The sequence below is a fragment of the Microchirus variegatus genome, assembly GCF_963457635.1.
Source record: "Microchirus variegatus genome assembly, chromosome: 22".
NCBI lineage: Eukaryota > Metazoa > Chordata > Actinopteri > Pleuronectiformes > Soleidae > Microchirus > Microchirus variegatus.
This window is the reverse complement of record NC_139823.1, coordinates 1,348,859-1,367,653: the sequence shown is the minus strand read 5'-3', so window position 1 is coordinate 1,367,653 and position 18,795 is coordinate 1,348,859.

Genomic DNA, 18,795 nt, shown 5'->3' with positions numbered 1-18,795 from the left:
CACGAACAGCCTACAAACACAAGTTTAATATCGACAAAACAACTTTCTGACATGATCACATTCAAATTAACATTAAAAGGACATGGTTTAATGATGAAAAAGTTGAGCTGCAGTTATTTATACATGTTAACGAGCAGACACATACACAGAGCACAGAGAGACACGTATTTCACTCACCAGATTAGCTGCCAGTCTGACGATTAGGGGAACCGCCCCCTACATGGGGGAACTGCCTGCCCCACATGCGGCATTCACAGACCAATCAGAGCTCACCTGGAAAAACAGACAACTGGTCCTGACCAATGGACAGGTGTCACAGACAAATACACAGAGCGACACTTTTTTTATTTTATTTTTTTCTGAAGAATTCGGGGAACCGCCCAAAATGCGGCAATTACAGACCAATCAGAGTTTACCTGGTCCTGAGCAATGGACAGGTGCCACACATACGCACTGACCGTGACTCTCAAGACACCGCATGAGCGGGGGAGGAAGTAGTAAGAAACATCCGGTTTACTTTTCAGAATAAATATATATATACATATATATACATATATGTATATATATATATATTTAAAAAAATAAAATAAAATAATAATTCCACCGGGTTAGAGTTAGGGCTGCATCACTAGAATAATATTATTACAATAGGTGTATGCAAACTATGACCTGCACACAGGAAGTGGGTCACCCGAAACCGGAAGTGCCCTGTAACTCACCCGTATAATGACAAATTGCCTCGAAACTTGATAGGTGTCTGCAAACTATGACCTGCACACAGGAAGTGGGTCACCCGAAACCGGAAGTGCCCTGTAACTCACCCGTATATCGACCGATTGCCTCGAAACTTGATAAGTCTCTGCAAACTATGACCTGTACACAGGAAGTGAGTCACCCGAAACCGGAAGCGCCCTGTAACTCACCCGTATATTGACAAATTGCCTCGAAACTTAAAAGGTGTCTGCAAACTATGACAAGCACACAGGAAGTGGGTCACCCGAAACCGGAAGTGCCCTGTAACTCAACCGTATATCGACCGATTGCCTCGAAACTTGATAGGTGTCTGCAAACTATGACCTGCACACAGGAAGTGGGTCACCCGAAACCGGAAGCGCCCTGTAACTCACCCGTATATTGACAAATTGCCTCGAAACTTAATAGGTGTCTGCAAACTATGACCTGTATACAGGAAGTGGGTCACCTGAAACCGGAAGTTCCCTGTAACTCACCCGTATATCGACCGATTGCCTCGAAACTTGATAGGTGTCTGCAAACTATGACCTGCACACAGGAAGTGGGTCACCCGAAACCGGAAGTGCCCTGTAACTGACCCGTATATCGACCGATTGCCTCGAAACTTGATAGGTGTCTGCAAACTATGACCTGTACACAGGAAGTGGGTCACCCGAAACCGGAAGTGCCCTGTAACTCACCTGTATATCGACCGATTGCCTTGAAACTTGATAGGTGTCTCCAAACTATGACCTGCACACAGGAAGTGGGTCACCCGAAACCGGAAGTGCCCTGTAACTCACCCGTATATCGACCGATTGCCTCGAAACTTGATAGGTGTCTGCAAACTATGACCTGTATACAGGAAGTGGGTCACCTGAAACCGGAAGTTCCCTGTAACTCACCCGTATATCGACCGATTGCCTCAAAACTTGATAGGTGTCTCCAAACTATGACCTGCACACAGGAAGTGGGTCACCCGAAACCGGAAGTGCCCTGTAACTCACCCGTATATCGACCGATTGCCGGGAAACTTGATAGGTGTCTGCAAACTATGATCTGTACACAGGAAGTGGGTCACCCGAAACCGGAAGTGCCCTGTAACTTCGCCGTACATTGACCGATCAGCTCCAAACTTGACATGTGAGACCAGGGATCCGTCCTGAACATGTCTGCGCAGAGTCCAGGACTTACCCGGCCTGCTGGTGGCTTTTGGCCTGGCGGTGGCGCCGGCGGAAACGAGGACCCGCCCATCGCTGCTCGCAGCTTTAATTATTATTATTATTATTATTTTCCGTCTTCGAACTCAAATTTGACCCCCTAAACGTGCTTCAAAACGAACGAAAATTTGCCCGCACATCAGAACTGGCGAAAAATTCGATAAAATAATGGACTTGTGCCAAACCACTGCAAAATAGCTCAGTAGCGCCCCCACAGGTGAGGTCCCTATGGAGCTGGAAAAAGTTTAATTTCGTCGAAGTACTTGAAAATTGGTGAGTATATTGCCCGGCCCGAGACCAACAAAAATTCCTCTTGACACCATGACCTCAACTCAACAAGAAGTCCGCCATCTTGGATTTGGCGTTTTCCTGGGCTTTTCGCTAGTTTCGTATCTGAGCTTGCCGCTCTGAGGCCGTTTATCCTAGGAAGATGAAAAACGCGTCAAACTGTACTAGACCCTTACACGATCAAACCTTTGGAGAATATTTCCCAGATTCAAAACGGCGTGCAAACGGCAGCCATCTGAACTTTGGCGAATTTCGAGGGCCCACCGCCAAACACGAAACGCGCTATAACTTTGCCATACATTGACCGATCGGCATGAAACTTCACAGGTGACACGGGACAACGTCCCCGAACATGTCCACGAACGCGAATTTCTCGCAAAAGCGATGTCGGCCATCTTGGCTGCGTTCTTCTCCCGCGCAAAACTTTGAAATGTATCTCCTCCTACAGTTTTGAGAAAACCCTCACATATCTTATATCAGAACATGCGGTTTCTTCGTGAAATGCCGGCTATGACTTTTCTAAGAGTTTCGAGTTACCATGGCGACACAAATCGCAAAAAACAACAAAAATTTTGTCTTTTCAGTTTCACATACACACGAATGGGAAAATGAGACAAACCAAGCCCTCTTTGGAGCCTCGCAGTGTCGTCATACTTTGACGTAGAAACGTCATTGAAACTTTAAACGGGTTACAAGACTTGGGACTTTTATCACCTAAGTCGACGTTTCCATACATATCACAGATTTTCCACAATCGCAATTTACGTTTTACCCATTTTCTGAGCTCTGAAATTGTGTGGGCGTGGTCTTCTCTCACTCTAAGAAAAGTATTAAGTAAAATATCCAAACAAACTTCTCTCCTGCCCACAATTTCCAACTTAAACAAACATTTTTTACATCAAAACGTTGCTATGGTTGTTGGCTAACCCTGTGTGTTGTTTTTATTTGCATACGACTTGCGGTTTTTCTTCAAATCACCTAATTGCGCAGAGAGTTCCGGTCAGCGCTCTCATCCACGCCCATGTTAAAAACTGTGATTTGGAGTTTGGAAATTTCACGACGACAAAGATTTTAAAACTGTCATTAATCGCTCAATTCTCACCCGTTTCTCACGAAATTCAACGTGGGCGCAGCTGAAAGTCGTGTGACGCTCACGAACTGAACATTTTTGCTCTATCATCTACCGTTCATGAATTATGACAAGTTTAAAAGGTGCTAGTTTCCCTGTTTCTTCTGGGTTTTCGACAGTTAACGACAGGTGTGTGTGTGTGCGTGTGTAAGAGAAGGAGGAGAGGGAGGGGGGAGGGGGAGCACACAGGAAGTAGGTCACCCGAAACAGGAAGTGCCCTGTAACTCGCCCATATATTGACCGATTGACTCGAAAAACACAGAGTGCAGAGTCCAGGACTTACCCGGCCTGCTGGTGGCTTTTGGCCTGGCGGTGGCGCCGGCGGAAACGAGGACCCGCCCATCGCTGCTCGCAGCTTTAATTATTATTAGGGTCCTCGTTACACTCGTGACGAGGAACCTATTGTAATTGTAAAAACGCGTACACAAGACCGCGTACACAACAGTGATGAGGAGCCCAGTGATGAAGAGGAGCATAGTGATGATGAGGAGCATAGTGATGATGAAGAGCATAGATTTAAATTGAAATTGTACAAATTCTTATTATTATTATTATTATTTTCCGTCTTCGAACTCAAATTTGACCCCCTAAACGTGCTTCAAAACGAACGAAAATTTGCCCGCACATCAGAACTGGCGAAAAATTCGATAAAATAATGGACTTGTGCCAAACCACTGCAAAATAGCTCAGTAGTGCCCCCACAGGTGAGGTCCCTATGGAGCTGGAAAAAGTTTAGTTTCGTCGAAGTACTTGAAAATTGGTTAGTATATTGCCCGGCCCGAGACCAACAAAAATTCCTCTTGACACCATGACCTCAACTCAACAGGAAGTCCGCCATCTTGGATTTGGCGTTTTCCCGGGCTTTTCGCTAGTTTCGTATCTGAGCTTGCCGCTCTGAGGCCGTTTATCCTAGGAAGACGAAAAACGCGTCAAACTGTACTAGACCCTTACACGATCAAACCTTTGGAGAATATTTCCCAGATTCAAAACGGCGTGCAAACGGCAGCCATCTGAACTTTGGCGAATTTCGAGGGCTCGCCGCCAAACACGAAACGCGCTATAACTTTGCCATACATTGACCGATCGGCATGAAACTTCACAGGTGACACGGGACTGCGTCCGCCAACATGTCCGCGAACGCGAATTTCTCGCAAAAGCCATATCGGCCATTTTGGATGCATTCTTCTCCCGCGCAAAACTTTGAAATGTATCTCCTCCTACAGTTTTGAGAAAACCCTGACATATCTTATATCAGAACGTGCGGTTTCTTCGTGAAATGCCGGCTATGACTTTTCTAAGAGTTTCGAGTTACCATGGCGACACAAATCGCAAAAAACGACAAAAATTTTGTCTTTTCAGTTTCACATACACACGAATGGGAAAATGAGACAAATCAAGCCCTCTTTGGAGCCTCGCAGTGTTGTCATACTTTGACGTAGAAACGTCATTGAAACTTTAAACGGGTCACAAGACTTGGGACTTTTATCACCTAAGTCGACGTTTCCATACATATCACGATTTTTCCACAATCGCAATTTACGTTTTACCCATTTTCAGAGCTCTGAAATTGTGTGGGCGTGGTCTTCTCTCACTCTAAGAAAAGTATTAACAAAAATATACAAACAAACTTCTCTCCTGCCCACAATTTCCAACTTAAACAAACATTTTTTACATCAAAACGTTGCTATGATTGTTGGCTAACCCTGTGTGTTGTTTTTATTTGCATACGACTTGCGGTTTTTCTTCAAATCACCTAATTGCGCAGAGAGTTCCGGTCAGCACTCTCATCCACGCCCATGTTAAAAACTGTGATTTGGAGTTTTGAAAATTCACGACGACAAAGATTTTAAAACTGTCATTAATCGCTCAATTCACACCCGTTTCTCACGAAATTCAACGTGGGCGCAGCTGAACGTCTTGTGACGCTCACGAACCGAAAATGTTTGCTCTATCATCTACCGTTCATGAATTATGACAAGTTTAAAAGGTGCTAGTTTCCCTGTTTCTTCTGGGTTTTCGACAGTTAACGACAGGTGTGTGTGTGCGTGTGTAAGAGAAGGAGGAGAGGGAGGGGGGAGGGGGAGCACACAGGAAGTAGGTCAACCGAAACAGGAAGTGTCCTGTAACTCGCCCATATATTGACCGATTGACTCGAAAAACACAGAGTGCAGAGTCCAGGACTTACCCGGCCTGCTGGTGGCTTTTGGCCTGGCGGTGGCGCCGGCGGAAACGAGGACCCGCCCATCGCTGCTCGCAGCTTTAATTGTAAAAACGCGTACACAAGACCGCGTACACAACAGTGATGAGGAGCCCAGTGATGAAGAGGAGCATAGTGATGATGAGGAGCATAGTGATGATGAAGAGCATAGATTTAAATTGAAATTGTACAAATTCTTATTATTATTATTATTATTTTCCGTCTTCGAACTCAAATTTGACCCCCTAAACGTGCTTCAAAACGAACGAAAATTTGCCCGCACATCAGAACTGGCGAAAAATTCGATAAAATAATGGACTTGTGCCAAACCACTGCAAAATAGCTCAGTAGTGCCCCCACAGGTGAGGTCCCTATGGAGCTGGAAAAAGTTTAGTTTCGTCGAAGTACTTGAAAATTGGTTAGTATATTGCCCGGCCCGAGACCAACAAAAATTCCTCTTGACACCATGACCTCAACTCAACAGGAAGTCCGCCATCTTGGATTTGGCGTTTTCCCGGGCTTTTCGCTAGTTTCGTATCTGAGCTTGCCGCTCTGAGGCCGTTTATCCTAGGAAGACGAAAAACGCGTCAAACTGTACTAGACCCTTACACGATCAAACCTTTGGAGAATATTTCCCAGATTCAAAACGGCGTGCAAACGGCAGCCATCTGAACTTTGGCGAATTTCGAGGGCTCGCCGCCAAACACGAAACGCGCTATAACTTTGCCATACATTGACCGATCGGCATGAAACTTCACAGGTGACACGGGACTGCGTCCGCCAACATGTCCGCGAACGCGAATTTCTCGCAAAAGCCATATCGGCCATTTTGGATGCATTCTTCTCCCGCGCAAAACTTTGAAATGTATCTCCTCCTACAGTTTTGAGAAAACCCTGACATATCTTATATCAGAACGTGCGGTTTCTTCGTGAAATGCCGGCTATGACTTTTCTAAGAGTTTCGAGTTACCATGGCGACACAAATCGCAAAAAACGACAAAAATTTTGTCTTTTCAGTTTCACATACACACGAATGGGAAAATGAGACAAATCAAGCCCTCTTTGGAGCCTCGCAGTGTTGTCATACTTTGACGTAGAAACGTCATTGAAACTTTAAACGGGTCACAAGACTTGGGACTTTTATCACCTAAGTCGACGTTTCCATACATATCACGATTTTTCCACAATCGCAATTTACGTTTTACCCATTTTCAGAGCTCTGAAATTGTGTGGGCGTGGTCTTCTCTCACTCTAAGAAAAGTATTAACAAAAATATACAAACAAACTTCTCTCCTGCCCACAATTTCCAACTTAAACAAACATTTTTTACATCAAAACGTTGCTATGATTGTTGGCTAACCCTGTGTGTTGTTTTTATTTGCATACGACTTGCGGTTTTTCTTCAAATCACCTAATTGCGCAGAGAGTTCCGGTCAGCACTCTCATCCACGCCCATGTTAAAAACTGTGATTTGGAGTTTTGAAAATTCACGACGACAAAGATTTTAAAACTGTCATTAATCGCTCAATTCACACCCGTTTCTCACGAAATTCAACGTGGGCGCAGCTGAACGTCTTGTGACGCTCACGAACCGAAAATGTTTGCTCTATCATCTACCGTTCATGAATTATGACAAGTTTAATTATTATTATTTTTCTCTCCAGGGAAACTGGAATTTGACCCCCTAAACGTGCTTCAAAACGAACGAAAATTTGCACGCACATCAGAACTGGCGAAAAATTTTATAAAATAATGGACTTGTGACAAACCGATGCAAAATGGCTCAGTAGCGCCTCCACAGGTCAGGGCCCTATGGAGCTGGAAAAAGTTTAGTTTCGCCAAAGTACTTGAAAATTGGTGGATATATTGCCCGGCCCGAGACGAACAAAAATTCCTCTTGACACCATGACCTCAACTCAACAGGAAGTCCGCCATCTTGGATTTGGCGTTTTCCTGGGCTTTTCGCAAGTTTCGTATCTGAGCTTGCCGCTCTGAGGCCGTTTATCCTAGGAAGATGAAAAATGCGTCAAACTGTACTAGACCCTTCCACGATCAAACCTTTGGAGAATATTTCCCACATTTGAAAGGGCGTGCAAACGGCAGCCATCAGAACTTTGGCGCATTTCGAGGGCTCGCCGCCAAACACGAAACACACTATAACTTTGCCATACATTGCCCGATCGGCATGAAACTTCACATGTGACACGGGACTACGTCCCTGAACATGTCCACGAATGCAAATTTCTCGCAAAAGCTATGTCGGCCATCTTGGATGCGTTCTTCTCCGGCGCAAAACTTTGAAATGTATCTCCTCCTACAGTTTTGAGAAAACCCTCACATATCTTATATCAGAACGTGCGGTTTCTTCGTGAAATGCTGGCTATGACTTTTCTAAGAGTTTCGAGTTACCATGGCGACACAAATCGCAAAAAACAACAAAAAATTTGCCTTTTCATTTTCACATACACACGAATGGGAAAATGAGACAAACCAAGCCCTCTTTGGAGCCTCGCAGTGTCGGCATACTTTGACGTAGAAACGTCATTAAAACTTTAAACGGGTCACAAGACTTGGGACTTTTCTCACCTAAGTCGACGTTTCCATACATATCACAAATTTTCCACAATCGCAATTTACGTTTTGCCCATTTTCTGAGCTCTGAAATTGTGTGGGCGTGGTCTTCTCTCACTCTAAGAAAAGTATTAAGTAAAATATCCAAACAAACTTCTCTCCTGCCCACAATTTCCAACTTAAACAAACATTTTTTACATCAAAACGTTGCTATGGTTGTTGGCTAACCCTGTGTGTTGTTTTTATTTTCATACGACTTGCGGTTTTTCTTCAAATCACCTAATTGCGCAGAGAGTTCCGGTCAACCCTCTCATCCACGCCCATGTTAAAAACTGTGATTTGGAGTTTGGACATTTCATGACGACAAAGATTTTAAAACTGTCATTACTTGGTCAATTCACACCCGTTTCTCACGAAATTCAACGTGGGCGCAGCTGAACGTCTTGTGACGCTCACGAACCGAAAATTTTAGCTCTGTCATCTACCGTTCATGAATTATGACAAGTTTAAAAGGTGCTAGTTTCCCTGTTTCTTCTGGGTTTTCGACAGTTAACGACAGGTGTGTGTGTGCGTGTGTAAGAGAAGGAGGAGGGGGAGGGGGAGGGGGAGCACACAGGAAGTAGGTCACCCGAAACCGGAAGTGCCCTGTAACTCGCCCATATATTGACCGATTGACTCGAAAAACACAGAGTGCAGAGTCCAGGACTTACCCGGCCTGCTGGTGGCTTTTGGCCTGGCGGTGGCGCCGGCGGAAACGAGGACCCGCCCAATCGCTGCTCGCAGCTTTAATTATTATTATTATTATTTTTCTCTCCAGGGAAACTGGAATTTGACCCCCTAAACGTGCTTCAAAACGAACGAAAATTTGCACGCACATCAGAACTGGCGAAAAATTTTATAAAATAATGGACTTGTGACAAACCGTTACAAAATGGCTCAGTAGCGCCTCCACAGGTCAGGGCCCTATGGAGCTGGAAAAAGTTTAGTTGCACCGAAGTACTTGAAAATCAGTGGATATATTGCCCGGCCCGAGACGAACAAAAATTCCTCTTGACACCATGACCTCAACTCAACAGGAAGTCCGCCATCTTGGATTTGGCGTTTTCCTGGGCTTTTCGCAAGTTTCGTATCTGAGCTTGCCGCTCTGAGGCCGTTTATCCTAGGAAGATGAAAAACGCGTCAAACTGTACTAGACCCTTCCATGATCAAACCTTTGGAGAATATTTCCCACATTTGAAAGGGCGCGCAAACGGCAGCCATCGGAACTTTGGCGAATTTCGAGGGCTCGCCACCAAACACGAAACGCGCTATTACTTTGCCATACATTGACCGATCGGCATGAAACTTCACAGGTGACACGGGACAACGTCCCCAAACATGTCCACGAACGCAAATTTCTCACAAAAGCGATGTCGGCCATCTTGGATGCGTTCTTCTCCCGCGCAAAACTTTGAAATGTATCTCCTCCTACAGTTTTGAGAAAACCCTCACATATCTTATATCAGAACGTGCGGTTTCTTCGTGAAATGCCGGCTATGACTTTTCTAAGAGTTTCGAGTTACCATGGCAACACAAATCGCAAAAAACGACTAAAATTTTGTCTTTTCATTTTCACATACACACAAATGGGAAAATGAGACAAACCAAGCCCTCTTTGGAGCCTCGCAGTGTCGTCATACTTTGACCTAGAAACGTCATTGAAACTTTAAACGGGTCACAAGACTTGGGACTTTTACCACCTAAGTCGACGTTTCCATACATATCACGATTTTTCCACAATCGCAGTTTACGTTTTGCCCATTTTCTGAGCTCTGAAATTGTGTGGGCGTGGTCTTCTCTCACTCTAAGAAAAGTATTAAGTAAAATATCCAAACAAACTTCTCTCCTGCCCACAATTTCCAACTTAAACAAACATTTTTTACATCAAAACGTTGCTATGGTTGTTGGCTAACCCTGTGTGTTGTTTTTATTTTCATACGACTTGCGGTTTTTCTTCAAATCACCTAATTGCCCAGAGAGTTCTGGTCAGCGCTCTCATCCACACCCATGTTAAAAACTGTGATTTGGAGTTTGGAAATTTCACGACGACAAAGATTTTAAAACTGTCATTCATCGCTCAATTCACACCCGTTTCTCACGAAATTCAAAGTGGGCGCAGCTGAACGTCTTGTGACGCTCACGAACCGAACATTTTTGCTCTATCATCTACCGTTCATGAATTATGACAAGTTTAAAAGGTGCTAGTTTCCCTGTTTCTTCTGGGTTTTCGACAGTTAACGACAGGTGTGTGTGTGCGTGTGTAAGAGAAGGAGGAGAGGGAGGGGGGAGGGGGAGCACACAGGAAGTAGGTCACCCGAAACAGGAAGTGCCCTGTAACTCGCCCATATATTGACCGATTGACTCGAAAAACACAGAGTGCAGAGTCCAGGACTTACCCGGCCTGCTGGTGGCTTTTGGCCTGGCGGTGGCGCCGGCGGAAACGAGGACCCGCCCATCGCTGCTCGCAGCTTTAATTATTGTTGTTATTGTTGTTGTTGTTGTTTATAATATTTGCAGTGCCATTTTCTTAAGTGATGTCAAATGACAATGGACAAGACAGATTGTGTTATTGTGTTATGAATTGTGGGTTTATTTGTGAGAGCCAAACTTTGGAAAATACATTTACGAGGGGTTGAAAACGACTTGTTTGGTATCAAGCGTGAGAATAAAAATAATATAATAATAATAATGATAAAATAACAATCCAAGCAGTGGCCGTTTCTCAATATCCATACCTGTGCGTACTTGCGTACTCCCGTACTTGTGAAAACGTCATCAGCCTCAGTCCAAGTTCTGTTCCATTTCTCAAGAGCGCGAGCAGCGAGTACGGTTTTCATACCCAGAAATGTTCTCGCTCCGCCCATTTTACCAAGTATGCATCGGGTGGTGACTTGAGCGTACTTGGGAAAGCCATATATACCACAATGCATTTCGGCGGAACACAGCAGGATAAAATACAAATATAATCCTGAAATAAATATTTTTCTGTGTCCCTGAACGCAGTTTTGAAATCATTTGAGGCGAGAAATTAGTCATTTAGAATCCAAACTTGTGGTTTGTGTAATAAGATATGACGTATTTATAGTATGACAGCGGTGCTGTCGGAGGTGATCAGCTCTGCCTCTGCGGACACTCGGTGCGCACAGTGCCCGGCACAGAGCAGCCTAACCTCGGCCTGTCCTGACGAAATGATCCGCTGGCTCAGACGGCTCCATCAACACTGTAGGTGGCGGTAATGAGGCTTAAGTGCTTCGCGCCACCCGCCATTCAAACAGTAGAGCAAGGGAGTACACTGCTGTTCCAATTGAAGAATCGTGCTTGTGTACTCCCATGCTTGGTAAGTATGTTCTTCAGTCGTACTTCTCAAGTATGTACTTTCCAAGTAAGCCAGTACTTACTGGCATACTTGGGTATTGAGAAACGGCCAGTGACTCTATTCCCCAGAACTACTGCACAGACAATCTTGTTGGGAAAATGGGGATTTTCGCCAACTTTGCCGCCCCCTATCTCGTGCGCCATGCAATATTTAAAAAAAACCTTCCAACTTTTTCCGTTCCTCAACTGGTCAACTGTGACCTCACCAAGTTTGTAGGTGATCCCTCAAAAAATGTAGGACTAGATAGATGTTGTAGCATTGGTGCAAAATCGCCAAAAACGCCTCCGTTTTCGCGTTCAATTTAAAATGGCGACCTTCCTGTAGGATTCACAGGACACACTTGTCATCGACTTTTATTTACAGCACAACCTAATGAACGTGTTTACCAAGTTTCGTTCATGTACGTTAAACCCGACATCAGATGACCTAATAGAAGTTTTTTGAGTCAGTTAGTTTATCCCCACCCACTTCCAATTTTTTCATGTGCATTACCCGAACCAATTTCAGACATAAATTTTCACCAGTTCTAAAGCAGTCGCAAAAATCTGAGTTTGAACCTGAAGAATAACTCCTTCAGTTTCAACAGAACCCTAATATTAACTCTTTGCATTTCAAGAGGGTTTGTGCACATTCGTGCTCGTACCCTAATAAATATGTGCTTGTGTATTGGTGTTCCATGTTCTGCGGTAAAACGTGTGAAAATGTCTCAACCATGGTGAGGACAGCCTCTTCTCTCCCATCTCCCCGCTCCAGACAGTGAAGCCGCTGCCTGCCTGGTGTAACGTGATAAATCAGCGAAAATTTAAATTCCTCCAAAAATTGTGAAAAAAAGGATATGCACACCATCGGGCCATGCTCAACCCATAACCAAAGTCTTAGGGCGATCTGACTAACGGTCAGCGAGATATGCCTGTCACAGACAGACATTATAGATAGATGGATAGATACAGTTGTTCTCATAAGTTTACATATCCTGGCCGAATTTACGATTTTTTGGCCATTTTTCAAAGAATATGAATGATAACACAAAAACTTTTCTTTCACTCGTGGTTAGTGGTTGGCTGAAGCCATTTATTGTCATGAGCTGCACTGACGTTTTTTGGATTCTAAGTCATGGGGAAAGCAAAAGAATTGTCAAAGGATCTGCAGGAAAAGGTAGTTGATCTCTGTGAAAATGAGTTCTGTTGAAACCAAACCACGGTCAGGTAGACCAACTAAAATTTCAGCCTCAACTGCCAGGAAAATTGTTCGGGATGCAAAGAAAAAGCCACAACTAACTTCAGGTGAAATACAGGACTCACTGAAAAAATGTGGTGTGGCTGTTTCAAGATGTACAATGAGGATGCACTTCAACAAAGATGGGCTACCACAAAGACTTCAAGCTGTCATTAATGTTAAAGCGGGCAATACATGCTATTAAAAACTGGGGTATGTAAACTTTTGATCAGGGTCATTTGGATAGTTTGTGTGTGTGTAAGTATGATTTAAAAAGAGTAAATACAGTCGTTACCATAAATTCCTTCAGCCAACCACTAACCATGAGTAAAAGAAAATATTTTGTGTTATCATTCATATTCTCTGAAAAAGGGTATGTAAACTTATGAGCACAACTGTACTTCCTCCCTCTATCCAACAGGAACCAGTGATGTCAAGGAATTAATTAAAACGACAACATAAGACAGGTTTTATTTCAAACTTTTATTAGATTCCATGTTTGCACATGGGGACATCATTTAAGGGTGAGCAGAGTATTATAGCTGTGTTTGTGAAGCAGTGAGGTGGATGACTGGGATTTGATGCACTGTGGCTCCAGTCAAGTACAAGAGCTGCATTTCTCTCCACGCTCCTCTGCAGATCCTCCGCATTCACTCTGCATCTCAACATCACAACTTTCTGATCCAGAACAATGTTAAAAAACTGTCAGAATCAACAACAGGGTGTGGTGGACAAAGCTGAAAGGGGCCCTCAAGAACAGCTGATTACATGGGTCCACAGCAATGGACATGTTGTGTGCACCCCATAATCAGCTATACACAGGACTGCAAAGAAACCATGGTGGGGTACCCTCTCGGGGGCCGTTGCACAAGTAAACATTTTTGTCCCCGTTTTGTTTATTGAGTTTTCACTGACCAGCCAGCATGCTATGTGGGTCCCATACTGGTTATATTTGGACTGACGATACAATTTTTATGGCCAAAGCTTTGGCTTAAAAATTGTTTGTACAGCCACATTAAGACTGCAATTAGCCTTAAAACGAGGAAAAATGAGTCCAAAAATCAATATCACCAATCATTTTTTGGAGTGCGCTGATACACGTCATTGTAAAAAGTGATGCTAAAATGTTCTGCACAATTACATGAAGTTCGAAATTGTGATACACTGGTACTTTGGTACTTCAAATTCATCCACAGACCACTAATGTAACAGACAAGTCAGAAGATAAACCAACCATTTAATATTCTCAATTTGAAATTAAATAATTTGATTTTATCTATCTTTCAAAAAGCAGTGGTGTTGTTCCAAAGTCACAGTCTGGTGTGTTGCAACAGAGTAAACACACGCTCATAGAACCCAGCCAGCATGTCCATGTGAGTCCTATAAGGATTATAATATAATCAAGTGTGGGGAAACCACAAACAAATCCCACTTGGGACCCATATTGAATATTGCCCAAGTTACTGAACCCATATGGGACCTGCATAATTTGTCCACTGGAAGCCCATGCCCACTTAATACCCAGGTGGACAGGAAGGGGTACTACATGGGCATGGTCAAACACAGGTGGGGTCACCATGGAAACTACTGACAAATTGGGACCCATATTATAAGCCTACATGGACATTCTGGTTGGGATTACGCAGTTTTAACATAAACAGATAGATCCATTTCATGTGATGTATATTTTTCAGTCAAGTGAGAAATAGATTTATGTAAAATTTAAAATCCAATGTGTTTTGTGTGTTCTGACATTTAAAAGCTTTTTTTTTTTTTTTACCCATATTTAACACACTTTCAAGAGTTCAACTGCTTAAAACTCAAAAACGGATCTTTTTAAAATATATGAAATTGTTTTTTTTTTAAATATGATTATTTAAAGTGGACTCACATCTGTCCAAACAAATTAATGCATACATGCAAAGAACGTCTTGTATGATGAAGGGCCCCTCACATCCCTTTGCCAGGGCCCCCAAACTCCACTGTAACGCTCCTGGACACAGCAATAGATTCTATGCATATCTCAGACGCCTACTAGAGGGTGATTTTCTTTAAATTAGAAACATAACAAAACTTTATATACACTATATGGACAAAAGTATTTGACCACACCTGTTATAAAGTTATGTCAGTATTGAATTGAGGTGTTTCAATTAGGCTTTGGGCAAACCCTTCATCTCAACTGAAGGGCAATCTTAACACTTTGATGTTTTGGATAATTCAATTAAATTCTATTTATTTGTATAGCGCCAAATCACAACATGCATCATCTTAAGGCACTGTACATAGACAACATCATGCAGAGCAGAGAAACCCAACAATTCACACAATGAGCAAGTACTCGGCATAATGTTTCCAACTTTGTGGCAACAGTTTGAGGAAGGCCCTTTCCGATTCCAACATAATTGCGCCCAGGGATGGGTAGTATTTCTGATACATTTATTTAATGTATTTGTATTGTATTTGGACAACAATCCCTTCATATTTTTTTAATCAAAATACTTAAATGCCATTTATTTTTGTATTTTAAAATACTGTGAAATACATGCAATTCAATCTCTCTGAAACAACATGATGACAGCATAAGAATTTGTGAGCTGCTGCAGATTGGACGTCATGGTGCGTGGTGCCAACTTTAATTTGTCTGGACTTGTTAAAGTCACAAAAAGCAACGCAGTGACGAGGTCACAAGCTTTCAGAGGCACACTTGAGTGACCCTTTTTGAAATGTATTTATTTATTCTCCATTTAGTGATTTCGGTTATAATAATTGATCTCTTCCAGACTTTGAATTTGTGTATGTTCTCAATCCTTAAGAAAGTGCTGTGGTGTGTACGATTGGCAGGGTCACTTCATCATATCATGATTATTGGCTTCTAAGTAATTATTGTATTGGACGGTAAACAGATGTTTTTTTTGTTTTTAATAGAAGTTGTGCACACTTGTTGTGCAATTTGGATTGTTTGCCATCTTTTACTGGACACCAATAAATGAAATAAAGATACTGATGAAGACTTCCTTGAGTATTTTTAATATTTTGAAAATACAAAAAAATATTTTATTTGTCGTTTATTTTGCTACATTTATTAGATGGGAATTTGGTATTTTATTTGAAAATACATTTATATGTATTTTTGCCCATGCCTGACTGTGCCCCAGTGCACAAAGCAAGGACAATAAAGACACATTAACAAGTTTGGTGTGGAAGAACTGGACTGACCCGCACAGAGCCCTGACCTCAATCTAGTCGAGGATTTTTGGGGTAAATTGGAACAGATTGCGAGCCAGTCCAACATCAGTGCCTGACCTCATAAATGCTCTACAAGAATGAATGGGCACAAATTCATAAATAAATATTTAAAAATCTTGAGGAAAGGGGCACCAGCTCCATATTAAATTACTATGTATGTGAATTGTCATTACAGTCTCTGTTGGTGTAATGGTCAGGCATCTGAATACTTTTGACCATATAGTGTATATAACCTATATATACATGAAATGGAACATACTTGAGGTAATCATTTTGGAAAGTGCATACTGTATGTTTGCTCTCTTGCTGAGATTTATATGAGAAGATTTCTCCCTGTCTGTCATGGAGAGTAACAGCCACATGTCAAACTCAGGCCATCATACAATTATTATTGGCCCATGAGATAATATGTTGTCTTTCCAGCTCCTCCAATGACACATGAGAGTGTGAGTATTCCAACTGATGTATACTGTACCTCTGAAACAGTTATCCAATCTTGATATTTTGCCCTTTTGTGGCTACTCCATGGGTACATTTTGTGCGCCAACATGTTACTATATATACCCAAAAATATACAGTTTAATGTGTCCATTACGATAATATTGCTACACGCCAGTGACACTGGAGGTACATTATTACTGACGTAACAGAGAGTCTGACGACACATCTGACTTGACAGTGTTGATCCACACACTGTGTCACACTCTGCAGAGGTATTTCTATTTATTTTAAAGCCAGACAGTCTGAGTCTTGAATATGCAAAAGCAGTTTCAAAATATCCATTTTGCTGCTGGATTTGATGCAGATACATTTGTCTCCTAATGAAATGATCAGTAGGAATTGTCCCTGTCAGCACTGGTCCTTCACACAACACAACACAACACAACACAACACAACACAACACAACACAACACACGCACGCACGCACACACACACACACACACACACACACACACACACACACACACACACACACACACACACACACACAGACGCACGCACGCACGCACGCACGCACGCACGCACACACACACACACACACACACACACACACAGCCTGCTGTCTGAGCCCTGAGCCCATGTTTGTTAAAACCGTGAGTTTATGGAGAGTAAACTCGAAATGCACTAAATGAACATGAGTCAGTTCAGCAGAACCAAGCCATTTCTATAAAGAGGTTATTACTATAAGCAATGTGGACCCTGATCCAGGCCCAGCCTAAAGAATAAAGGCAAATAGTGTTTATCCTTAGCACGGGTTAGCTCGATGTAAGTAGCATGGCATTAAATGGGATTTGCAGTAAAATTCCGCACTGACACTACCAGGTTTTCACTTCTGTTTTCAAGCACGTTGTCTGAAGTCTGCCCCATGTTGCACATGCTTAAAATGCATTGGTTATTTGTTTTAAAAGTAGCATCATCAGGGGGTTAATTCATTTTTTTTTCTAAAGGCTGGAGGCTTTAAGGCAGGGGTCTTAAACTTGTGACCATGGGCCACATACAGTAAATTCTGTGGGGGTGTGGGGTAAATTGGGGTGACCACTTCAATGTCTCTTTTTGATAATCATAGTTTAATTTTCCATCATGATTCTTTATTGTGAACTATATATCTTTCATTATAGAAATAAACACTTTAATTATCTCTCTCTACTTACGCATGTGTATATATATATACACATTATTATTATTTTTCTTTTCCCTCTGTTTGGGTCAGCACAGCGTCCCAAAACAAACATATTTGGGACTGCCACTGGGATGTAGCCCCCCCGTGGCTTGGGTAATGGTAAATGGTTTGTATTTACACTACCAGTCTGAAGTTTGGACAAACTTTGACTTTTTTCGAGTCTCGATGACCACTCAAAGCTGCTGTACACAACAGTTTTTGCCATTCACCCATTCACACCCAGTGCATTTTCCACTCATCTTTCATGCCCTTACACACTGCCAGCACAGCCATCAGGAGCAACATGGGGTTAAGTGTCTCACCTAAGACAGCATGTAGACTAGCGGAGCTGGGAATTGAACCCACAACCTTCGAGTTGAAAAACAGCTCTACCACTGATCTACCGTCACCCTGGGGTCAATTTAGAGTGTTCATGAGCAATGAGGACTGGAAACTTTGCTCAGGGGTACCCAAGCCCTTGGCAGGGCTACAAGCCCAATTCCATTCCACTCGGCCATAGGCTGGCCCTCATTACTGCTATATCATGATGGAATAATACTGTGATATAATTTCATTTTCGTACGGAACAATCCCACCCAGCTCATTTATTTTTTCACTTGACAGGCCCTCTATCTGAACAGACCTGAAGCTCATGTGGCCCCGAGGTCATTTGAGTTTGAGACCCCTGCATTTTATAAACTATTGCAATATGTCGTCGACATCACTTACAGAAGAGCAGAAAAGCACTAGCAGGCACCTGTGTTTTATCAAGCAAAGAGAAGGTAGAAGATAAAGAACTATGGTGAATCAGTATCTTGTCAATATCAGCTTTGTGCTACTTTTTTTTTTTTTTACTTTTTTTGGTAAATCAGACAACATACTCAGGTGAGCAGTTACAAATGCATTAGGATATCTGTTAAATATACCTGCTTTAAAATGTTTTTTCAACTTAAATCCAGGCTTGTTTTTTTTTTTAATTTCAAGCACTTTAAGAAAAAAAAATGTTAGTTTGGAAGTCATATGATAAACACTTTGAATCTCTGCTCTGGCTGTGGAAACATACGACTGCTATGTCATTGCACCAAAGCACTTTAAACAGTGCAAAACACTGCAATGACA